General features: G+C 40.9%; 1 protein-coding gene across 8 annotated transcripts in view; it reads right to left on the minus strand.

Annotated features, from left to right (window-relative positions):
* CALD1 (caldesmon 1) overlaps nt 1-25,997 on the minus strand; it is a 172,848-nt gene that overhangs the window by 89,493 nt on the left and 57,358 nt on the right. For all 8 annotated transcript variants that reach the window (XR_015803619.1, XR_015803620.1, XR_015803621.1 and 5 more), the window contains one exon: nt 15,245-15,340. The gene's annotated coding sequence lies outside the window, so the exon portion shown is untranslated. The remainder of the gene's footprint in view (nt 1-15,244; nt 15,341-25,997) is intronic.

The raw sequence follows: 25,997 nt of genomic DNA on the forward strand, positions 1-25,997 counted from the left end.
CCAGCAGCTCTGGGCTCACCCACGACCCTCAAACTGCTGGAACCTCGTCAGTGCAATAAAGAGCATTTTAGGAGCTGTCTCTCTGTCAGGCTCTTGCACCTGTGTCCCCTTCCTTTCTGAGCCCCACAAGCCTCTCAGGCTGCTGAGTAAAGTGGGGGCTGCCAGCACAGACCCACCCTGCACCGCTGTAAATTCCAGTTCTGCAGGAGCTGGCAGAAATTTCAGGACCCTCCCAAGTCCAGCTGCACAAAGGTTTCCCACGTGCTTGCAGCTAAACATTTGATTGTCCTCTGACCTGTCCTCACTGCAGGATCAGGTGGTGACAGAAGACCTAAGTCATTGCCATCATTGTTCTCTTTGTTTTTCTTGATATTACCACCAAAACCATCACATTTCTCATTACATTTTCACTTCAACCAAGATTGCATGCAGCTTTGTGACCTGTACCCCATTAATCCAAGTGTCCCGTTTTCCCATTTGTGTCCACCTCAGGTGGCTCAAAGCCCTGGTGTCCAAAGGACCTTTCAAATGTCAGCAAAGGACTGGTCAGTGAGAAGCATAAAGGATCTTTTACATTAGCTGGCTAAATGCCATGACATCTACCATATCCCTAAGACTATCACTGCCCTTTCTTTCTACCTCCTCCACCTCAGAAGTGAAAACATAACCTCTTCATTGCCTCTTTTGAAGCTAAAAGCGACTCAGCAAGCAACACTCGTTGTCTAAATGTGACTTGTTTAATCTGGCACCCGTGAAATGCAGGTATGAGAAGCATTCTACTGCAATATCTGGGAGAATTAGAGTTCCTTAATCTATCTTCAGTCAAAACAAATAAATGTGTTTTTTATTACAATCTGTCAGAAAACATTTGGAAATTATTTTCATTGCTCCCCTCTTAATTCTGCTTTAGAAGCATTCAGTGCCACTCAGGTCTTTTAGAAACAGGCATGACTTCATTGAAATCAAAAGCTGGAGTTCAAAGGATTGATTTCTCCTTTGTCACACCTCATGAGTGCCCCTCCTTTAGTCTGAGATGTTAGATATCACTACAGTCATACAGTACCAACAGCAAGGCTCCATAAATTCATTTTCAACCTTCCTTTCATGCAAAACCACATCTGCAATTGTTTCTGTAAACTTGGCCAAGTATTCATGTTGACTGCAGAAAATAAACTCTTGTAAATATATGTATATGCACAATACACACAAATCTGTATCGAGCAGCTTTATTCCTTCCCAAACAGAATAGTTCATTTGGGACTTGAGGCAAAAAAAAAATATACTAGGTCACATGAACACAGTTTTATTCCAGTGTAGCAGTGCCTTGTTTCATCTGACCATGCTTCTTAGGACTTCCAAGGGAAATTCATCAATGGCAAACCAACCTTGGCATAAGAAAATCAAACTCTGGAGTTTTCTCAAGGTCCCAGTTTCAGTTCTTCAAACATTTCACTTCCAGCTACATGTGTATTTCCAACCAAATGACTTTGTGAGGAGAAGGCAGTGAATTACAAAGAATTTCAACACAGAAATCAAACCCCCTCCATCTGTAAAAATCTCTGCTTTTGGTATCAAGTACATTTTCCATCTCATCTTTCATGGGAGTGAAAAAAGCTCATGTGCATTGGTGGGGCATTTGCAAACCTGATGAATAAATTAGTGAACACCTCAGTGGCATCCTGAGCAAAAATATGCAGTGATTACATTGAATAGAGATTTTCCAGCTGATGCTTTGCAAAATACTGATGGCCCACAGGACCAGACCATGTTCCAGACCCTCAATTCCAGTAGGAGCTGAACAGGTTTCACTCAGCCTGCCTCCAGCACAGGTTACCAAAGTGTATGTCACAAATATTCTGGAAGGCTCCCGGCCCTGTGACAGCTCCTGCTGCTACAGAACCACATGAAAATGTTGACAGGGAGCTTTTTATAGGAATTTGTTCCTCCCAGAGTTGACTCCTTGGGTTGATGCCTTATGGGGACTAACTAGAAGCAGAAGTTAGACAGAATTAAGAGAATAAAAAATGGTTATATTTATTGAAGAGGCTTCAGACACACTTAGGGCAGATGAAGCCCACCCAGAGGCTACACCCAAAAATGGACCACAGGTCATGGGTCTTCATACTTTTCTAAGTTTGGTCTATTTGCATATTGGGGGTTAATCTTCCAATTATGGCTTCAGGTAATGAAGTCATTTTACCCCAAGTTTGCTCTCCCCCAACTCACTTTTGTTTCCATCTCTCAGGCCTGAGGCAGTGAGGTGTCCTTGATTCCCAGCCTGGAGAGGAATTGCTGTGTCTGACCAAAATGGGAGAGCAGCAGCTCACACTGGATATGGAGCTTAGAGTGACACACCAAAGAATTGCAGGATTACAAATGTCTGGAAAATATAAAAGCTAAAATCCTAAGGCATCGGGGTCTGCAACTAAAAGATGCATGGCTGGTGCATTTCTTGTACCCATGATCTAATTCAGCTCTGGGGCAGGAGCTCTGCAGAGCTGCTCTGTCCCAGAGGTGTCAGCAAATAATGGGGATGCTGCAGCAGCAGGAGCTCTCATCTCAGAGCTGTGGAAAGTCCCCATTTATCTTTACTCCCTTAGGCATGCTGACTCCTTAGCCATTTCCACTCCTCCTACTTCCTTCCTCTCCTTTCCTCTACTGCACATTGACTCAAGGGCCAGGCAGAGCTTTCTCCTGACACTTGCATTTGCACATACTGGTCCCACCCCTGATCTCTGTGACATTTGTCTATCATTTCCCATTAGCAGCTGAAGGAAGAAACAAGACATAGCTGGAAGCTGCTGGCACAGCCACTGGTTCTCATGGTAGAAGAATCGACCCTTGACTCTCCCCTTCAAGTGTCCTCTGAAGAATTTCAAATATGCTGTCCCCAAAGATCAGAAGATACTGAAATATTACTCACATACAAACCAGAGTTGAAATCTTGGTCCTGTTGGAATCCTTGGCACACTTCCCAGAGACCTCAATCAGGATTCCACCCTCACAGGCCAGATTCATCTAATACACACAAGGAACGTTTGATGGGCATACCCTGCACACCAGAAACTGGAACTGGTGTCATCCCAGATTTTGCCACTATAGGCTGCTTCAACTCCTTGTACCTTTGTGCACACACATGCAAAGGCAGAATTGCTTTCACTCTTACTTGTGGGAAATGAGTTATTTTTACACAAATACCATTATCACTGAGGAAACACTTAGCCTCTGCTGTAGACACAAAGTGCAGTGAAAGCTTCATTGCCCTTTAACCAATGTTCAACCATAAGTGATGGTCAGGTAATGACCATGAGGCAGAACACACAGAAATAAAAGGGAATTTGTAGTCCACAAAACCATTTGTAAAAGTGTTTAATCCCCAAATAAGCTCTGACTAGCATTCACTTTTTCCTGCAATCAGACACTGGGAAGCAAGTTCATAGGAGATCATTCACAAGTTACCTTTGCCTTTTACCTGCTCTGCCAGCAAAGACTTTAATCTCAATTCAACGAATTTAATCACAAGAATGCCCACATCATGCACTCAGTCCTCCTGCATGCTTTGTCCCAAATCTGAGGTGATGCCCCAGCTGTTGGCCAGCTTCATCCCCCAGAAAAACAGCAGAAAAACAGCAGCCAGGCCAACAGCTTCCAGCCAGGAGCCTTTTTGCTCTTAATAATAGGAAAGAACAACTAGCTCAGGTGACCAAGACACATTAAAGAGGAGAATGCACTTCTTCTTGCCCTTTTAAACGACAATGTTGATTTCCCACTGATTTCAATTAAAAACCCAAAACAGAGGATGGAAAAGAGCATCACCCAGGCAGAAAAGCTTCACCAATACATTTTCTGAATGCATTTGTTTCCAAGCTGGTTTTACAAATGTTTTAGCACTCTATTTACACACTTTCTCTCTATCTCTCTGGTCTTGAATTAAAAGGCCAAGGCAATGCCATTAAAAATAATGAAATGTTTGAGCAAATCTTAAGGTAAGGTTCCAACAGCAATATTCCTTCAGCCAGGCTTCAAACTCCACATGTTTTCTGGAACGTGTTTCAAAATACAAAATCATGATACATTAAGCTACATAGTCAGTCATAAAATAGTAATAGAAAATAATATGAAGATAAAATGCAGCCAGCTTACTGTGGCTTCAGTTTTGTGTTTTCAACCCTTTTTCTTTTCATGCTAAAACATGTAGCTTTAGGATCCAGCTCTGCCTAGTGCTGAATATCATCAACTCTAGTGAGACTTGAGGGGGTCTCTGCTGCTTGCTCTGTTGAGCCAACACCAAGCAACAATATTAGGTTTTAGACATCATCCCTGTATTTTTAAAGAAAAAAGAAATATGACCAAAAAACCCTATCACACCGATCTTTGTTTTGCTGATGTTACTAGTTTTGCCCTAAGAGACAATGAGTATTTTGAATCCAACCAGTTCCTTGGAAGGAATGAATGATAAATTTTCAAGGTGTTGCCAGTGGCTCTTAAACTTTAACTCATCTTCCCTCCCAATATCTTTACTCTTACACCAAAACAACACATGTCACCATGATAGATACCCTGCAGCTGAAAGGCCAGGAATTCAATGGCAGAACATCATGGAAATCTCTGGAATTCCACCTGGAATGGGTCCAGCTGAAGAAATTTCTGCTGGGCTTTGCCAGCTCACACTTCTGGTCATCTTTAAAAATGAAACCCAGATTGTTTCCTGCCAAGTAGGTCTATCAATTTCTCACTAACGAGCAGCAAATCTGTGTCATTTTGGTAGAAAGTTGAAGCAGGAGGTCAGTCCTGGCTTTAAAGAGGTAAAGCAGGGCAGCAAAGACACAAAGCCTTTCAACATGACCATTCCAAGAGGGTCTCACAAAAATAGATGTATATCCCTCACAGTCTACATCAAACACCCCCATTATAGGCTGAGCTCAGCTGGAAACAAGGAAACACACAATAATGTCACCAAACCAGAAGACCCAACAGCAGTGAGGCTTTGGCCTGGCTCAGAGTCAAATAAACAAGACAGGTGAGACCAGACAGCATCCTGTGTGCACAAACACACACATAAATGCTTTGTATCCATGGGACAAAAGAAAGTTACACTTGAGCACTGCATAAAGCAAATAAAATTTTTAATTGTTTCATTTATTTAGGAACAGTAGCTCAGATATCTGTGTGGTCCAGAGGCAAAAAAAATTAAATAAATAAAATATTACCATAAAAAAAATAGGTAAGAAAAAAAATCATTTCTGTATAAAATGTTACCTTTTACCATTCCCTAAATCCTCTTCCATAAGAATCCAAAACTTCTTCTATGTGCTCTCCTCCAGCCTCCCTTATTGCCATGTAATTCCACCCAGCTCAGACTGAGACACAGAGCACACGTGACTGGTCACAGTATTTTATATATAAATATATAAATATATATATTCTGGGTACCAAAGGCACATGACGCCCCATTTTCACAGCCACAGGGTACAGCTGGATGTGTACAGAGAAGAATCAAGAATCAAACCAAAGTCCCAGATGATAACACTTGCAAACTTGGAAGAGTCTTACAATCCATGCCCCAGAGTAAAAAAACAAACAAACAAACAAACAAAAACCCAAACAAACAAACAAAAACAAACAAAAAAAAATCCACCTGGAAGAAGCTTGCACCCTTAAGGAGAACAAAGAAAATAAAAGCTATATCTGAAAATCATAAATAAACAGCCAGATTTTTCAATGCTTTCCTGAACCAAATAAAACCTTTACAGCTTGTAAATATGGACAAGTGTCACTTCAGATCCTGTTAAAGGAGTCCCTAAACATAAAAGACAGGTTGCTTTCCAGTTAAATCCTTTCTCCCCTGCTTTTCTACTGCTGAAAATAATTGAAAACAGAAGACATGCGTCTTGGTGCAGCCTAACTTTTCAGGAATAGAAAGTGTAAATGTAATTATGTACATCACATCAAGTTAGCTTTCAGTTGCACCCATCTACCTTCACACTAAGCCAATTAAAATCTAAAAGCATCAGCATTTACAGTCATATAAAATAGATGTAAACTACACCCTGGAGAACCTATTAGGTGATACCACTTGCAAGACACCCCTAATAAAATCCACATAAAGACAGCACCACTTTTCTTAGCCAGGGAGTGCTGCAGAAGACACAAATTCATAATGTGCAAACTGATAATTTTACTTCAAAGAAAATGGTGTCACAAACAACATTATAAAAGCACTGCCCAAAACTCGTGTTGTATAGGGAACACGTGTGATTTCAAAGTCTGAAGGATGTGCACGTTCTTCAAGAGGGCACACAGGGAACAAATCTGAATTTTTACTATCTTTGCTACTGCTTTAGGTCCATATTATTTTTGGTATTTATATTAAAAAGGAGACAGAAATATCTTTGGAGATGACTAAGCAGTTTCTTGATTTCTATTAAGCACCAAGAAGCAGCCTTGCCAATTTATCCATATTTAACTTTCTACAACTTAATATAAACTCACTTCCAAGAACTACATAGGTCTTCTTAAAGTATGTGCAGCAAGAAGTCAGTGCTGTGCCAGCTGGCAGATTAAACAAGCCATTAAATAGGCTCCTACTGAATTTAAAGGATTGTTTTTCATCTTTTCCCTCTCTTCTCCTCCACATCCAGATTTATTATTTATGGAATATTTTCCAGTACCGATAGAAAAAGTAAAAGAAATGCCCATGGCACATAATGAGTTTTTCCTCCAATGTGGTCTCCTGCTGGGTTTGGAATTTAATCCATTACTGGATGGCTTGCCATGGTCCCAAAATACCTCTGACTATGTGAAAAGATGGGGAAAATGTGTTTGAGGTAGACATGGCTTCATTTGAAAGCAGGGACAGTCTGGGGTGATGATTTCACTCAGACCATCACTATCAAACTAAGTAATATTATTTCAGATAAAAATGCCCAATATTAAAGTTTTCCAGATAAAACCTCCCAGAGGATCCAATATCTGCTCCCTGTGGCCATTTCAGGCTGGCTGGAACTGCAGGCAACTGGAGGGGTAGCAGTGGCTTCTGAAATGCCTGGAAATTAATTTTACAACAATTGAAATGAGTTCAGTCCCACGAGCTTGGTGCAGAACAAGAAAACCAAGAAGGCTTTAAAAAGAAAATAAAAGCACACAGGCAGGGGCTCAGATAGCCAGCACTGCAACTTGCCCATGGCTTGGAGCATCTCCTTGCCCAGGGCAAGAAGCCCCTCCAGGCTGGTGCCACAGGCACAGGGGAGCCCTTTGTTTCCAGCCAGACCCAGACAACAGCCTGGCCATGCCATGACTTCAGAATTTGGAACAAGCAGGGTGTGATTTGCCAGAATTGTTCTGGGGAGTCACAAACATTCCCTGCTCCCTTCTGGAGGGGTAGTTTGGTTATTAATTGCAAAGGCTGAAGTGTAAAAACCTGTGTTTTGCATGTATTCTTTGCTTCTAATCCCCAGTATCCGTAAGGGGACTCCCTCACTTGGCCAGCAGTCGGGATTCATTAGACCTTTTATGATGATTCTTTCTGTTGTGCAGATATATGATGAATCTCAGATGTTTAAATAGCAAATAACAGTGCTCCATTGACCTTGCTGAGTACAGTTGGAGGGGAAAAAAGGTAATTTTCCTCGAAGAAATGTTAAAAATGTGTCTCCACTATAGCACAGATGCAGAGGATAAAGAAACTCCAGAGGGATTAAAATATTTTAGATTAATTTGGAAGAAGGCCACATTGTGTAAAGCCTGGTTAGTTTGGGCCTTTCCAATTCCACGCTGTATAAACAAACCCATTTAAACTGCATTTGTTAGAAGGAATGTTTTAGAAAAAAAAAAAATCCCCCAAAGCAGTTGTAACTCAAATGACCTCCAGTTCTGTATTCTCTCCTTACTGCCTAAAGAACAAACATATGTACAATATATTTTAGCCAGAGCTTGTGCAGTTGCTGCATGATTCATACTGCTTGAAAATTAAATAATTTAAGTAAAGGGATTCTGGCTCCCTCAAGCAAGGTTTTAAAACTGAAGCAAGGTTGGTTTTGGAGCTGGCTTCCATACTTTGAACAAGACCATTGCTTATAGATTTTTGCTTTGGGCTGGGTGGAAGAAATTAAAAGATGAAAGTAAATTGAAAGCAAGAGCTGGAAAGAGAGAAAAAGAGGGGAAAGAAAAGAACCTGTAAGATCAATACAACTGTTTAAGAATGAACCTAATGTTCAGCATGTCACTGACTGGCAGAAGCAAGTCCTTAAATGTTTATTCACATTCAAGGTCAAATTTTGCACATTTTACTCCTACAGAATAGAGTTTTTGCTTGTACAGTCTTCCAAAGGGACAAATCAGAGTGTGATTCTAAATAACCATAAGCAATAAGGATTTGCTGACCCTCACAATTTAATCAAGTTGAGACACAAATGAACATGAGGGTAGGACTGCACCAGCCAGAGGGGGAACAAAATTAAACTCATACACTCAAATCATTTTGCAAGATTAGCATCTGCAGAACAGTGGGAACTTACAATAAAGGCATTTTCCTTATCATCGACCCTAGATGCCAGAGTAACTCAGTTTTAGGGATAACCTATCTGCCATGTGGATCAAGAGGCTCCTCCAGGAGCCCCAGGCTCCTCGTGTTGTTGAGATGGTGCCCAAGTACTCGACTGTAACTCGGTCTCTGCACAAATCCCTCATCCCAGGGGATGGCAGGCAGCTGGCACAGCTGAGTGCAAAATGTCCCCTGCCCTCCCCCAGACACCCAAAAGAGACAATATCATCTCACCACTGACTGTCAGCATCTTGGAGAGGAATATGGCAACTTGACTGAAGCTCTGAACAACACAACTCAAGAGTTTAGACCTCAAAATGAGGGGGAAAGTTGTTTTCATTAAAAGGAATGCAGATAGTATAAAGATTAATTTCAATTCTGGGATTTGAGGGCTACCATCCCTTCTCATATCTTACATCATGGCCATAAAACTCAGCTGGGATGAGTTGAGTCTCCAGCTATCATACATTTGACAGCACATGACTTTCTTGCTAAAATGCTACCTCTAAGTTCTCCATGTCATGATTTCCTCCTGGTTGTTTCTTCACATTTGTGATTAACACATTTCTCTAGCATCTCACTGGGACTGCATCTACAGCCAGCCCTGTGCTCCCACACTCAGCCTGCCTGCATGGATGGAAGGGAGACATTAAGCTCTCCTTGGAGATACTCCAAGTTTGCAGGGATAGAACCATAAGGAGAAAGCTGGCTAAGGGGACTTTTACATCAACAAAAAATTAATACAGAATGTGGAACTCCTTGTGGTTGGGTTTTGTTCTTCAAATGTCATGTATGGACTTTTGTTTGTTGACATACCACTCTGCACATTCATGAAAACAAGATGTTCTCTTGTCACTTAGACTATCATGGTAAGACATTTAAAATAAATACTTCACATAATTTCAGAAACAGATGTTAGACAGTAAAAATGGATGTTTGCAATAGAAATGGCCAAGTCCTATTTAGTAGTGCTTGGAATTTTCTATTTTATGCTTCATATTATCATCAGCAATGCATGAAAACTCAACACCTATTACAGCCTCAACTTTTCTTTTGAAATGTATTTATTTTTAAAATTTATTCCAAGAAGTGAGCGAGTAGAAATGAATATTTTTCCACACGCTTAACTCTGCCTTTTGCCTCAAATGCCTGCTCCAATTCTACTCCATGCATTTTTTTATTTTCTGCATCTTCAGTAGGAGGTGAGTTTGTTTGCTCTACCATCTCTCACAGTGGCTAAGAAAGTGTGAAAGATACTCAGCCTAAATTTTGCTTCTCTGAGCAGTTCCAGCCTCAACAGTCCTAGTTAAGTATTTGTGTACTAATAAATAACTCCATTGTTAATATTGATTCAAATGGAGTATGTCTGGAATTACCTGCAGTAATACATTTTAAAAACTTACTGGCTCTCAGTCCAGTGGCAGAAGTAAGATTAATTTGATTTTTTCATGAATCCCATTGTTTCAGGTTATTTACAGCCACCTTTCTGTTGCCTGAGTTAGGGTTGGTGTGGTGCAAAGGCCAGAGATGCACAGCAGGGACACAGATGTACAGAGACATCTCAGTTAGTGCTCATTGCTACTTTTTTTAGAGACTTTTTACGGAATAAAATGCTCTGAAAATTCTGGTGAGAAAACAAATTGAGAGAACAATTAATAAAAATAACCAATTCAATGAAATATTGCATTGAGACTTGTAGACTTTTCTCAGGTTTTGCTGTTCAGGATTTTCTTTGTACTTGGTAAGGAAAATAGCACTTAGATTATCCTCGCTTTTAACACAAGGGAAAAACATGACAGAGATTTGTCTCTCAGTGATAAAACTAGCCAAAAATAGAACATTTATGATAACCCTGACTTTGAAAAACATCAGTAAAAAGCCCCCTGAGCTCCATGAACATGTTGCAGACTGCTCATGTCACATAACTATGGACTAGGATTTTTTTGCCTGAGGCTCCCACATTTAACACAGGGAAACACTGCTTTCAACAAAAGATGCTATTCTAGTTATGTGCCCTTTTACCCTGTCAGAGAAACAGCTGGTATCATAAAGTCACAGCTAATTTGTATCATGTCTGCACTAACAGTCAGATTTAGTTTGTATCAAACTTTCAAAGTTGGACTTAATACCAGTTGATGGATGACAGCTTTCCTTGCCTCCCCCCTTCTAAAAACATATTTAAACATTGCCTCCCACATAAAAAAAAGTCCTCCCAATATTCAAAATACAACCAGAGTCTTTAAAATGTTCACATAACCAAAATATGTGTTAAATATAAATTGTTAAAACTAGCAAATTTAAAAAATCCTAAAGAAGAGTGAGAATGCAATACCAGCAGTTCTGAAGTTCAGTGACAAATAAATAGCATTTTAAGACAGACATGTTGATACCAAGTGTAATGGAAAAGGATTTTCTCCTAAAAACAAGAGCAGAAAAAAGCTCTGCTTCAGATAATCTTTTGAAGTTTGGGGTATCTGTTCTCCTGAAAAAAAATTCCAGTCTGCCTGCAGAGACTGTAAGGATTTTTTCAAGGTCAGCGCTCAACAATTTAGGGAAGACCAATTTCACTTTTTTTTTTTTTTTTTAGGGGACCTGTTTCTCATTTAAGCTATTAAATGTCATCTACTTTCATTTTAAGACCCCTGCAGCAGAATGCCTTAACTGTGTAAAGGGACTCTAGTGAAAGTGAGAGTCAGGCCAAAGACTTAACAGCTCCAAACCCACAGCACTCACGTGAGAAAAAGTTGCAAAAAAAATCGGGCTCTTGTTGGAAAACAAGCATGGGGAACTTCCAGAGATTGGGAGTTCAAACTCAGTTCATATCAACACCCAACAATGCTGCTGTGCTTCTGAGGCCACCCCACCACAACACCTGGGTGTACAACATGAGCTGGCAACTCTTAAATAAATTTCAGCCACTTCTCACTTCCACATTATATGGAAATATTGGGCACTCCATGGTCTGAAAGCATCACCAAACTGCAGGCAAGGCAAATCTGCACAGTGTAATTATCATCAGGGCTCTGAACAATTGGCTCCATTTCTCAGAGATTGCTCTGCTCTGAGAAGTGACACACACCAAGCCAACAATGGCCCTGGGGAGTTCAAAGCAGCAGCAACAGAAATGCAGTTTTGAAGTGGCAGGAGAGTTTATTTGTGACAGAGCTGAGAAAGAACGGCTGTCAATGAGGACTGAAGAACCCCAGCTCGCTCAGCACATGCATTTCCTGACCTAGAAGGGCAATGTTGCACAGGGGACAGACCCAGCTTCTGCTCTCTGCTGGATTCCCTGCCAGAGAGCAGAGCCAAAGTGCAGCATGTTCCTGCCACCTCCTCTCCACTGAGCTGTGCCTGCTCCCTGCCTACTGAGAAAATGCAAATAATCAACTCCTTTCCCTTTACTCCAAGCACAGCAGTGATTCTGCCCTTATAGACGATATTTCTACTTTTCAGAATATTTTAATATTCTTTTTAAATGTTCTTAAACCTCTGTCTGACAAGGCAAGATTTATCAGAAGCAAATTTCTCTTCAGCTACTCAGTGTGTCCATTTTACAATTCCTAGGTGCTGTAATTTCTGGAAAATAAAAAAAATTCTTCTTCATCCAAAACTTGGGATGTCACAACAGGTTTACTAGTTTGTGTTCACCCTTAAATGAAGAATAACTTTCTATAATCTAACTGATGCTCTGGCTTTGTTTACAGCCACTCCAAACAGTTGTAACACCTCTTCAGTGACCCAGAGCAACACAAAACCCACCAGGCTCTCATCTCTCACCAAAGAGCTCTTCCCAAAAAGGCCCAGCTGTACACAGAGGTCACTCAAGGTCTCAGAACTTACCGAAAAACTTGGGCAAGATTGAGTTCTGCCCCTCCTTTCCCAAGTGGCAGAGAGGATGGGTGAGAGAAGGGAGACCCTGTGTTCATCTAATTTTACCTTATCACATTAAAGCCATAGAAAATATCTTCAGAGACTACAGAAATGCTTTCAGGCTTGATTATTTAGGACAAAAGTGACCAAACCCATTCTTACACAGTGTTTCCCAATGGCAAACATCTTTCAATAAAACAAACATTTCCAAGGGAAAATAAAAACCAAACATCCCTATTCAGTGACTCTGAACCCTAACCTTTGAGGGTACCACTTATTCTTGAAAGTAATTTATACAGCGTGGCAGATTGCCTTCCAAAGTCAGCTTTGACTGTATTCAAGAACTGACAGAAGATTTGACTGTCAGGATAACAGTAAACTGTTAGTGCCTTTTATATTCAGATAAAGAGATGAGCCTCATTTCCAGTACAGAGATAATGCTGTTTTGTTTTGGTTTTTTCCCTTTCCAAATGAGTGTATTGGTCCACAACATTTGCTTTAATGATTTTCTAAAGGCAACTAATGCTTATTTCATGGCATTTTCAATCACATCCCCTAAAACCCATCCATCTGTTCAGCCAGCCTTGCCATGTGAAAGTGGAAGTTAAATATGGAAAATATGATCAGATTTTGCCTTTATTTCTTTGTGACAGAATTATTTTGTCACCTTGACAAGGGCTGGGCAAGCACCAGAGGGAGTTCAGCATGAGAGGTGGCACTTACCCTGCAGCCTACACTTGGAGAAGATGGATGGATGGATGGATGGATGGATGGATGGATGGATGGATGGATGGATGGATGGATGGATGATGGATGGATGATGGATGGATGGATGGATGATGGATGGATGGATGATGGATGGATGGAGGGATGGATGATGGATGGATGGATGATGGATGGATGGATGGATGGATGGATGGATGGATGGATGGATGGATGGATGGATGATGGATGGATGATGGATGGATGATGGATGGATGATGGATGGATGATGGATGGATGATGGATGGATGGATGATGGATGGATGATGGATGAATGGATGGATGGATGATGGATGGATGATGGATGGATGATGGATGGATGGATGGATGGATGATGGATGATGGATGGATGGATGGATGATGGATGGATGATGGATGGATGGATGGATGGATGGATGGATGATGGATGATGGATGGATGGATGGATGATGGATGGATGGATGGATGGATGGATGGATGGATGGATGGATGGATGGATGGATGGATGGATGGATGGATGGATGGATGGATGGATGGATTTTCAGATGCAATTTATGAACCAAAATAAGGAACCAGCCCCAGCTCAGCCTCAGTTTTGAGGGGCTGAAGTTTCTCCTTTCAACACCACAGCCTGCGTGCTCAGACCTGTGTACAAACTCAACCCCAACTGCTGAGGTGTCAGAAACACTCTGGAGGGCAGTCACTGCTCTCTTTGAATATCCAGTCCTCAGCACAGGGGAAAAGGACTGACACTTATGATCCCACTTGCTTTTGGACAGTATGGCCTTCTTTGCCTGAATTCACATTTTTAAGGAATTTAAATACCTCATAAATGCACTACTCATGGAAGCATGTGGGAACTTAAAGCTACACATCTCATGGGAAGAAGCGTTCCATGGGAAATTTTAGAACATTTAGCCTGGTTCTGAATCAAAAAGAAATCCTGATTTTGAATCATCAGCATTTCCTGCAACTGGAAATACCAGATTGCATCTGGCTTCAGTTTTAAAAACTCCCCCCAACAAAGGCTGGAAAGGAACACAGAACTGCAGAACAACAACCGGGGCAGAGAACAGCCTGCAACGATTATCAGCCCATTCAGCACTTGCACAAACCCTCTCAGAAGTGTAGACAAAGTGAAATTTGCTTCCCCAAGGATGATGACAAAACCAGCTAAAATGGGCTGGGACCCAGCAATGCTGATGGGGAGGGAAAGCTGCTGGAGATGAAAGGCAATGCAAGCAGTGTCCAGCCTGCTGCTCTGTGTGTGTCTCCTCCTCCACTCTGCTCTTGCCAAAAACAGGGACAGAGGTACAGAGGACAGAGAGGTCCCCCAGCAGTGACAAGCAGCTCATTGCACCCTGAACTGACTGAAGATGATGGCATTTAAGGGAGCTGAGAGCAATATTTCTGACCCATCATTCTGCTGTCACAGGCACTGCTTACAACTTAGAGCCAGTCCACAGTTTGTCTCCAGGCTGGAATTTCCGTATATTGAGGGGCTAAAGTTTACACACATTATAAACACTTCCTTTAAATGGCTTGTGAGCCCTCACTTCTTCTGGCAGTGAAGAAACAATGTTTGTAAAAAAAAAAAATCTAAGTGTTGTAAATAGTCAGTAAACACAGTTACTTGGTCTCTCACATACTTCTCAGAGCCTGCTTGAATTAAAAAGAAGACACAGTAGGGTAGCAGCACACCAGCATATGATCATGACATATAAATATGATTTAAGACTTCCACTGCAAGAAAAAACTTGCTAAAATCCAGAACTTTTAAAAGAATGACCATACACCGACAACATGATTGCTGTAAAACACAATGGTTTTGAGTTGAAGGTAAAATTCCACATGAAATGCTTTAAATCTGCTCTCAATTCTGAAAAAGTAATCACTGGTGTCAGTGACCCAGAGGGACCAGAGCCAAGGGTCTGCTGCAGGGTTCTCCACTGATTTTCAGAGGAATTTGGATCAGCCTCCAAAGAAATTAGAAAACACACAAGGAAAAAAAAAAAAAGCCTCGAATAAACCCCCCAGCTTCTGAATACCACAGGAAAGGAAGTCTGAGGTAACTTCTTTGATCATACTCACAGGAAGGCAATCAGAGGAAATATTCTGAGCTTTTCAGTAACGAACCAAGCTGCTTGATGAATCAAAATGACGACTCCAGAAAAAACAAGGGGATCTCTATACAAAAATAGAAAATAAAGAACCTTATTTAGCAAAGGCATAATTACTCTGCATTCTTCATTTTTCTTTGATAAACTCTTTAATGGCACTCCTAGAAAGTTGTGGGGTTTTTTTTAATATGGAATAAAACACAAAAAATTTTAAGATACCAACAAAACCCACTATCAAAAGCTCTAGAAATTAGTACTTGACAAAGGAGATTTTGATTTCCCAAGATCTCTTAACCAAGTTAGTCACTAAAACATCTTTAAGAAGTGATACAGACTCTTGTTATTAGAACAAGATGAAACACACTGTCTGAGCAGCAGTGAATTTTCACAGCAGAGCCAGGTATCCTAAGGATACAGGATATTCTCTGCAGTATAAAACATGTTCAAAGAAGTACTCTGCAAAAGCAGATAAACAGTAAGATGACAATCTATAGTTGATATGAAAATATTCAGTTTAATAAAACTTACAAGTCAGTACTACGAACTGGGGGAAAAGTTCATAGTAATGAATTTCTACAGGCAAACTGAATTCATTTTTCAAAAGTAAAAGTAGAGGAGAAAAAAAAAATCCTTTAGATCTTTACACAAACAGCAATCAACTCCAAATGAGCCAATGACACTCGAAGACTTCTTGAAGTCCCCTGAGGATATTAGCTGGCTCTTTACAAGGGCTGCCATGCACTGGAATGGGTTTCTCACCCTGAACCATTTCTGGGTGAGCTGGTAGAAGCCCACAGTGAACACCAGGAAATGCAGGAAGAACAAATTTCAGTGAGCTGGGGTATTACAGCCTAAAGACAGGCTCTGAATCCAGCTATCTCTGGTAGTATACAGGCACACTAGAGTAAAAATTTAAAAAAATATATATAAATAAATAAATAAAAAATAAAAACTGCAAGCTTTCTTCAGAGAGCCTCTCATGGTCTGTTCTTTTTAGAACCCAGGACCTTCATGTTGAACATCCTGCTGCCAGCAGAGGAAATGGATTATTTAAAAATCAACCTATTTTCAGTCAGTTTAAGATAACAGAGGAGGGTTGGTACTCGCATTCATTTCTGGTTTTTCACTGGAAACTCAGACTTTTGGGGACTCAATACAAGTGACTGTTTTGTAATTTCAACAACAATTTTACAGTCTGGTCTCCAGGTTTTAAGACACCTGTCACTGATTCACATTATTGCAAATACTGGGGTGGCCAAAGGCAAGAATTTGATCCAATGTATTAGGAGTTTCAGTATTAGATTCAAGAGATCCCAACCTCCATTTGAGGCTGAGCTTTAATGTGCATATATCACATAAGAAGAAAGAACAATGTAAGAAGACATCCCTGATTATCAGGGTATGAAAAGAACAACCAAGAGCTCTAAATCATCTCTCTCTCCCTGGTTACAGCTGCTTACAGCAAGAGCAGGCCAGGCTCTATCAGTCCAGAGCTTCAACTCATGAATAACAAAGCCCTTCCAGGTCACTGAATTGATTCCAACTTCCCCACTAAATTGAAAATCTGACTTTGCTCATCTCTATTGTTTAGTGTGCCCCACTTGACTCTCAGCAGGAATAACTACAAGACATTCAGATCATGCTTTTGGAGGGTCCTGGGTCTAAAAGCCTTTTTCTGCTTCAGACCATTTGTTCTCTTTCAATCTCTTCATTTCCAAAATGGAGACAACCCCAAAAAATATTTTCATTTTCTTTCCCACAGTTGTGAAGATTTTTTTCTGCTGTTCTCCTTGTGTTTGCTCTGTTCTAAGACAACATTTTTCTGAATCAAATTCAACATTTGTGATATCAATAAAATGACTAAAATATTCTCTCACAGTGTTTGCCTTCCAAAAGAGCTTCTATCTCACCACAATTCTGTTGTAATGTTATTATGAAGGGTTATGAACAATTTGACAAACAGGTAATTTCCACACAACTTAAGCATGAAGGAAGTTCAGGCCCAGGTCAAAAAACAGACTCCATAAATCCAAACCCTCCAATCCAACAAACATCCCCCTCAGGTTTGGACACACTTTGGGCTGTAATCTTCACTTGTAAAATTGGCACCATTTCTACTGATTCTTCTGTCCTCTGAATTTCCCTGACCATAAACTTTGGGTTCATGTTCTGCTCTCACTTGTGCAATGGCATTAGCAGCATCCCAGACCTTGGCACACACCCAGCACTGCACATTCAACATTCCATTTCCAGCTAACATGAGCACTAGATTCCCAGAAATCACAGGACAGTAGCCATTAAATACAATTTTAGTAACAGAAATGCTTTTATCAGAAGTTGTTAAAAATGCTCGATCCGAAGTACTTTGTAGCTTAAGAAATTCAGGAGTTGCTGCTCTCTTCATTATAGAAATTGGGGAAATCAAATCACATCCAAGGTCGTTCAGCAGTTGACCTGTGACATTTAAATGGGGTTTGGGGAGGTTTATTAAAAGTATATATATGCACACACAGAGAAAAGCATGGCTGCACTCCCCTCTGCTCTGTTCATGAATTTGGTTCCATTACAGCTGGTAGCTTTGAATGGAAATAAAGTTATGGAGCCCAGTTATCAAACTCTGTGTTGCAGGTATTCCATTTTACCCAAGAGATCCCAGTAGTGATGTCTAGAGTAGAACACAGGGACAGGGAAAGTACATAATGGTGATTCCCACCAATACTCTACAGCAGCTTGTGACTCCCAGAATGCCTGAGTCAAAGGTGGAATCCATATATTTACTGATCTCCATGGCAGCTTTTTTCCATTAGGTTCAGCAGCTGCCAACACTGAACAAAAATCCTGTGACAGAATCCTCACTCGCCTAATGCACAGCTAGCTCTGGTATGCACACAGAAAACATTCAGCACTGCATCCCAAACAATGGAGCAATCCCAAACCTGACAGCAAGGTGGTTAAAAAAGCTCTCTTGGAAATGGCACACCTGGGTTTCAGCCCCACTTGCATATGTAATCACTTAGGAAAGTGAAATTGCATCAGTGGAAGAGAGTGGGAACATAAAGAATAGATGAAAAGTACATTTGAGCACTCTGTGACAAAGGAGGTCACCCAGTCTACCTACTGCACTCTGAGTTAGCAACTTATTAGATAAAAAGACTCACCCTCTAGTCTGTAAAAACAGCAAATATTTCACAGAATCACATACCAGTTCAGGTTAGATGTCACCTCTGGAGATCACCTCCAATTCCCTGCTCCAAGCAGGCTGCCCCAGCACCATGTTCAGTTGGGGTTTTACAATTTCCAAGGATTGAGACACCCCAGCCTCCCTTGGAATCTGCTCCAGTGTGGATCTCTCACAGTAATAAAGTTCTTCCCTATGTTTAAATGGATTTTTTGTAAAATTTCAATCTCTGTCCCTTTCCTCCTGTCCTTTCACTGGCACCTTGAAGAAGACTCTGGTTTGGTTGTTTTTATTGTCATCTGTCCCCACCTCCATGGTGACAGAGTCACAGCATGTGACAGCCATAGAGTGGCTGTTAAACTTGAATCTCATCCCAATTACAGCCAGGAATTTTTATCCACAGATTTCAATAGTGGCTGGTGTGCAAATTATTTCTTTCCCCTTGACTCATTAAAATGACAACAGGAAACCACCTTTTTTAAAAAAATAGTCCAGGGGAAGCATTTCTTTGAATACCCACTTCTTCCAGAACTACTTTTCTCCTTCTACCTTTATGTTGTCACTGTTGTCATGTAGTTTATTTACTTGGGAAGATATTACAGAGGGAGCACTTCAACCTTTTCCTTGGACGTGCTATGGGCAAAAAGGCTTTTCAATTCAGATTTGGGAAATGAGTGTTGCCAGCAGGAGAGGGGACAAGAAGCCTCAAATTCATCCATCACCCAAATCAGATGCTCAAGGAATTTGTTTTCTAGCATGACCTAGAAAGGGGAGGTGTGTTGGCACCTGTGAGCTGCTCACCCAGACACACACCCACAGCTCATCAGTGTAAAACAACAGTTCAAAGCAATTAAAAACACCTCATGCAGCAATACACCTGAGTTAAATGTAAAATCCACAGTCAAATCCCTCTGGCTTCAGGCCAAACACTCATTCACATGCTCTGCTGAACACAGTTTGCTGTACCTGAGTTCTACCCCTAAGATGGGTGCAGCCACCTCCTGGGGGAAAAGTTTTGTGAAGGAGAAAGATCTTCCCCCTCCTTTCTGCCACTCTGCCAAGATCTTCCTAATGAGAAACTCATCTGACCTCCAAAGTTTCAGAAAATGACAAATTTCCCCTTCACCACTGTAAAATGCCAGTTATCCTTACACTGACTTGAGTAGCAGGACACCCCGATATTTTGGAGGAAAGTCACTCTTCTCACATTCACAGTGTTACTCTCGCAACAAAAGTAAATATTTTTCACATGCAATGACCGCCCTACACGCAGGGCTTCACTCTGCACATCCTGGCAGGGAACAGGAAAGAAAGCAAAGTGTTTCCTTCCTAAGGTTAAACACAACCAAAAGAGGACCAGGTACAGCTCATGCTGACTGAGAGAGGTCTTTGCATGGGAATTCCTGAAAGGAGAGGCTATCAAATAATCAAAGTATGTGTGCATCTGAGCAGATGTGGCTGGAGCAGCACCCCTGGCCATGCAAATACAGCACTTGCTTCCTCCTTTGGCCACATTTGTGCTACTAAGCAGAAACCATTTTGCTAACCACACAGCAGTGGCATTCACATTAGCAGAAAACCAGACTCCTCATGTCTCCCTGCTTTGATCAGCAGTTAGTGACCACAGGAATAAACACAGGGCTGTGCTCAGCTGCTGCTGCATGCAGGATCTGCTGCTCTCACAGGGACAGCAGGGACAGGCCAAGCCTGTTCCAGAGCATCCTCTGTCCTCATGTAAACCACACACAGCGAGGAAAGGACTGAAGGAGAGAATTCCCCTCTCAAATTGCCTGCTTGAAGAGGGAGCATTTCAAAATTTTAAAAGCCAAAGCTTGCGATGTCCCTGTTTTTAATCTGGAAATTGAACATAAGCTCCCCTACATCACTGGCATGTCTGCTACAGAACGTGCCTCTGGGGGGAACTATTTACTGCTAATAAAAAGTCCCAAATTCCTTGCAAATTCGCTGTCCCTTCCAGAAGAGGGTTCCAGAAAGCTTAGAGCTCTAATCCAAATTGTTAATAATCCATAAAGAATACTGCATAATAATTCAGAAAATAGTCTCCTCCCACAGACAGTAAATGGAAACTGCCTGCTTTAAAGCATATTTTGACAGCTGCTAGTGTCATTCAACATTTCAAATAAAAGAATCTGCCCAAAAGAAACAGAGAAAGTAAGCTAAAAAATCTGAAGCAACAAAAAAGGTCTCTTGTGAAATCTCTGATTTTCCCCTCTTCTGTGTCATCCCTAGCTATTGAATGGAAACACAGCAGTGGGATGGGTGCTGGAAGAGAGGGGGCTGCAGGGAAAATTCTGTAAATTGTGTCCTTTTCAGGGGACTTTAATTAATGGCATTTCTGAGAAGGAGTTTGACTGACAGGATTAGTGACAGCATGAAAAGTTACTATTTGTGGATCCTGGAGCTCACAGCTCCCATAAAAATAAAACAGTTCAGAAAAGAGCTTTGTGCAAATGAAGGCATCCCCTCAGCAGGGAAGGTTCATGTGAACCTCTTCTGTGGCTTCCCTTCACATGGGCTGCTCTGGGGACAGAGGGTAGCAGAAAGTCCCTGGAGAACGCCCTCCCCATGAGGCAAAAGGTTTGATTCCATTTTCTTGCTTGGTCCTCGGGGAAGGTTTCTAAAAGGAGTCAAAATTAAACCCTAAAAATGAGCGTGCCCAACTTTTGTGGAGGGAAACATTTGGTTCCACTTTCTTTTCTTTTGGATTTATTTCAGCTTTTAGTTCAGACTAACTTTTAGTTTCCAAATTCCTACCTCCTTCCTACTAAGACAATCTAGTATTTTCCTCAGCTCAGAAGATTTCAATTCTCTAATTATCTATAAAGACTGGGGACAAACGATTAAGTTGACCACAAGCACTGTGTTTTATTTGATTATTGTCAAATCTTTAAGTACTATCTCAAATAAACCATCTTTACAAGGGGTAATGCATTACATGCCAAAACAAGAAACTGGAAATGAGCCAATGCTGTTCCACTGCAAAAAAAAGGGAGGACATAGCATTCCAGTTCCCACAGGAAGCACACACCAGTTTGCTGAACCATCCTCCAGAAACTTGGAAATGGAAGAAAAGAAGAAGAAGAAAAAAAATCTGATTCTTTTCACTTTCTACCTCCCTTCTCTATCACTTTCCTCACAGGCTAACCTAGTCCAGATCCACTTATTCTATCCCAGAGGTTTTAATGCATCTTATTTCCATCACATCTTGATGGTTTTGCCCCATTTTTTCCTCTGCTCTTCTCCTGCTTTCCCTCACTCTACTGTTCTCCAACTTCCTTGCTCTCTCCTGTTCACATTCTTGCTATACCAAACTTGAACCAATGTCCTGGCCCAGATCCTCTTCCTCCTACTCCTTAATGTTATTGTCCTGATATCTCCTACCTCTGATCCTGTCAGTTTTGGGGGTTGTTCCCATAAATCTCCCAATCTCTCCCTTTTTGTGCCTGAAAGATGCTTTGGATAATGTAATTTCTTCAAATTACAAGCATTCATATGCATTTGGGCTTGCCTTTCTGCTCTTTTGAGGCAAGATGAACAGAGCTAAACTTCCACAGAGGAAAAGTATCACAGTGCACCAGAATGCTGCCACTTACTCAGGAATAATGCAAAAAAAATGTAAAAGACTTTTTTAAAGTGGCTTTATTAGGTATGGAAAGCTTGCAAATCAGGCATCACAAAGAGTGTCCCAGCAGTCACATCATTGGTGATTAATACATATATCTTCTTCCACAGCCTGTTTCCAGTGACCCAAAAAACCACTGCTTTTATTCCAGCTCCTGTCTGGGAGCAGCTGGAGGTTTGATGCTTTCAGCTCCCACTGCTGCTGGCAGTGTTTAATTGAGATGATTGGTACACAAACCTGGAAGGCTACACCATTGCTATCTCCACTTGAATTAGCCCAAAAATGCCTGCAGAAAGGAGCAGTTATGCATGAGTACTCCAGGGCCTCTGGATGTCTACACAAACACTGAAATTTCAGTGTGCTCAGGAAAGCAGGCTGCTACAGATGGGCACCATCAGCTCCACTGCATCAGTGATCAACTTTGTCACCACGAGCTGGAAAATGGATCACCACCCTGACTTCTTCCTGTGCTGCCCCATGGATGGAGGAAAGGGAGCTGCAGGAGGAGGCATGGCAGGCATTTCTATTTTCCAACTTTTCACTCAATGTGCAAACACAAAACCTGGCAGTCTGCAATCCATCATCTAGAGGAAAACCACCAAGGCTGCTTGTCAGCCTTCAAACACTACCTGTGTGCTCAGTGATACCTGAGCTCTGCCAAACCCACTCCATTTATTTTAATGAACTCCAACTCATAACTTCAAAATGCAGTTTTCAATTTCTCCTCGCTTGGCAGCCGTATAAACAGCAAGGAATGTGCACATGAAAAAAATAAAATAAAATTATCCTGGTCACACCTATAACTTTCCCAAAAGGAAGGGCATGCTCAGGTACTGCAGATGAGAATCAAGATGACTGAGCCCCAGCTACTTGTTTAGATTGTTAGTCTTGCTATTTCAGTAGGAAATATTACATAAAATCCATGTAACACATACAAGCTAAGTGCAAATGATGAAAGAAATCAGCAAGGGAAAAGAGGCCAGAAAGCTGTTGTGATGGAAGAATAGCAGCTGGGAAAACTGAAGTCAACCCAGCTATGTTATTTTTTAATTAAAAATAAACATAGCCTTTGTTGCCAAGGGATTGGTTAGCATTCCATTTTAAAAGGAAAAAAAAAAAAAAAAAGGAATTTTGTTTTACTTCATTCTCTCTCATTCCCCTCCTAACCTCCCTCCCCTCTCTGCCCCCTCCTTCCCTCCCCGAAAAATGTATTTATAGATTTTGCAAAAAAAAAAAGAACATGGTCATAAAATTTAGTTCAGTCTGCAGCACCACACAGAATTTTTAAGGCATTCTCATTCTCTTTTACCAATGCCTCTTCGATGGAAAATAGCCAGACTACCATCTTCATTTTGTTAATTATTTTGTCTTCTGCTGCTGAGGTCCATGCTAGCTGTACAAGTCTGCATGACTGAAGTGCATGTGTGTGAAGGATAAAAACCCTGTTGGAACAGTCCTTTTAATGGAGGTTTCAGCAGAGCCATGTTAATCCTTCCAAGTTCAGCCTTGCTTCTCTTCCACACTAGAGCAGCTTTTGCTCACATCTGGTTAGGGGCTTGCCCTGGTTTTTATGAAATTTATTTGTGTCCCAGACCAGTGAAGGTCTTACACTTTTTCTTTGCAGTCCTCACGTCACCAACAGGAGTGTGGAGTCACTTAGCAAAGAAAAAACAAAGAATGCAAAGAGTCAGTTCAGGATTTTCACACATTCCAAGGACTCAAAGGTTAACTGTTTTTAAAGGCTGACTGCCTCATTAGCCTCTTTACCCATAGCTTTTCATTCATTCATCTTGCACATTTATTGTGTGCTTTTATTATGCCTGACCTCAGAGAAGGTTTCTGCTACCAAGGTCTTCTCTACACAGCTTCCACAGCACATTTCAAAATCTTATTGGGCATAATCAACTTCTATTTTCTCGCTCACCATCTGCTAGTTACACATTTTATTTAAGATGTTTTAGGCCACTACTCATATGAAACACACATCCAGAGGCAGTTGCAACTCTTCTGATAAAATATGTAGGAGCTGATGGGGCAAACCTCCCCAAACCATAACAATGAAATGGGTATTTTCTGTAGAAATATCCATCTTCAGCTGAGCAAATATATCAGTTCTAGCTGAACCCAAGAAAGATCTGTCTAATAATTAGGCATTAACCTAAGTGATAAGAAAATAGAATTAAGGTGAAGTAAAGATAATTGCATGTGCATCCTGCATCTCAGGTAAGTACCATCATGTCATCAGCCTGAAGGGTGTTCAGGAGTGGGATTGTTACCTGGACTATCTGGAATCACTCCAGATTCCATTAAAAGAAAAAGGGAAAATAATTATTTAATTATTCATTCAGTGCAGAGCAAATATAAAGGGAGTCACGACCAGCAATGGCACAGTACAGGGTGGCAAATGCACCCACATTTCCACAAGAAAAAGACCCAATATTCATCCCCAGCTGCACAGAGTGCCATTTCAACCTTCACTCTTGCAAGGAGATCTGCAAACAGATTAGAGGGAAAGTGTGTCTCTTTCTGCATTCCTATTCAATACACTCCTTCTATGCATCCCGATGAATTTTCAGAAATATTTTGAATTCATGAAAATTTAAAGGTAGAAATAATTTTTTTCACCCAGCTCTGGTCAGTATCTGCTGACTCACATCCAGATTCCTCTAGTATTTGAATCTTCCATTGACTCCAGAGAAAACTTGTGGTTGACCACAGAGCAAAAGCTTAGCTCACTAAATACCATAATGCATATTATTTGCCATGCAACAGTAAACACAGGAGAAAGAGGATATGGGGTTGCAAAACGTTTTTCTTTATGCTTTGCATATTTTTTGGAATAGGAAAGATAACCACATTAGGCAAAGCAATGTGTTTGTTTTGTCTCAAGGACATTGGCTCACAAATAAATGTTACTGCAACTAGGCAGAGTTCAAGTCATTGTTACCCAAACTATAAAAGAAAAAAAAAAAAAAAAGAAAAAGACAAGGCCTTGGGAAATCAAATGTTATTCCTGATTCCAACAAAATAACAAAATATAAATAACTCAACAGTTCAGTGAGCAGCAGTACACAACAGAACGAATTCTGGGTATCTAAGCATGAAAGCATGATGCTAAAACATTCTGTGAACATTAACTCTGTTTTGTGGCAACATAAAATTGGATTAGAAAATAAGAGAAAAGCAGTGAGATTAATAACTTGGTACTGGCAGACCCTAAGCATGCTAAACTTCAGCCTCCTTGGGTTTTACACCAATTTCCTTGTAAGAATAGATTTTAGTTGAATTAAACATGATTGCAGGGAAGGTTTTATCTTTCAGATGGTCACTTGCTGCCAAAGTCTAAGGGTTACATGAACACAGAGAAGTCAGAGAGAATTCTCAGTTAAACTTTCTTTTCCAGGTAGGGTGACTATTTGACTACCAAATGAGAAACTTCCTAATTCTTATTACTTGAGGAGGATTCTGTTATCCTTCCCACAGTGTTTTTGCTTTTCTTCAAAATCTGCAACAGCTCAGTCTAAAAAACAGACTCAAGCAAAAGCTTTGGGAGGTCCCTCCTGCTGCCTGTAAAATGGAGAGGGGGTACAATGATCAATTCTGAGCAGGACAGGGGAACCAAAATAAATCTCAAAAGTGCAAGGGAAGGACAGAATATCCTGTCTAGAGGGACAGAGCTGTAATAAACTAAGAAATGCCACCAGTGTTTTTATTCAGAAGAGCAGTCACAGCAGCAATAACAGTGATTTTGCTGTTTTTAAATGCTGGGAGTCTTCTCTCACCATGTAACAGCACTATTTTGTCTTTTACATCCCAGACCAAGCAGCTAAGCCACTGAAAATGCAAGCATGTGCCAAAATGGGCAAAACATTCAAGACCATCCACATGTCCCATCTTCATCTG

The sequence above is a fragment of the Sturnus vulgaris genome, chromosome 5 (assembly GCF_052056855.1).
Source record: "Sturnus vulgaris isolate bStuVul1 chromosome 5, bStuVul1.hap1, whole genome shotgun sequence".
Taxonomy (NCBI): domain Eukaryota; kingdom Metazoa; phylum Chordata; class Aves; order Passeriformes; family Sturnidae; genus Sturnus; species Sturnus vulgaris.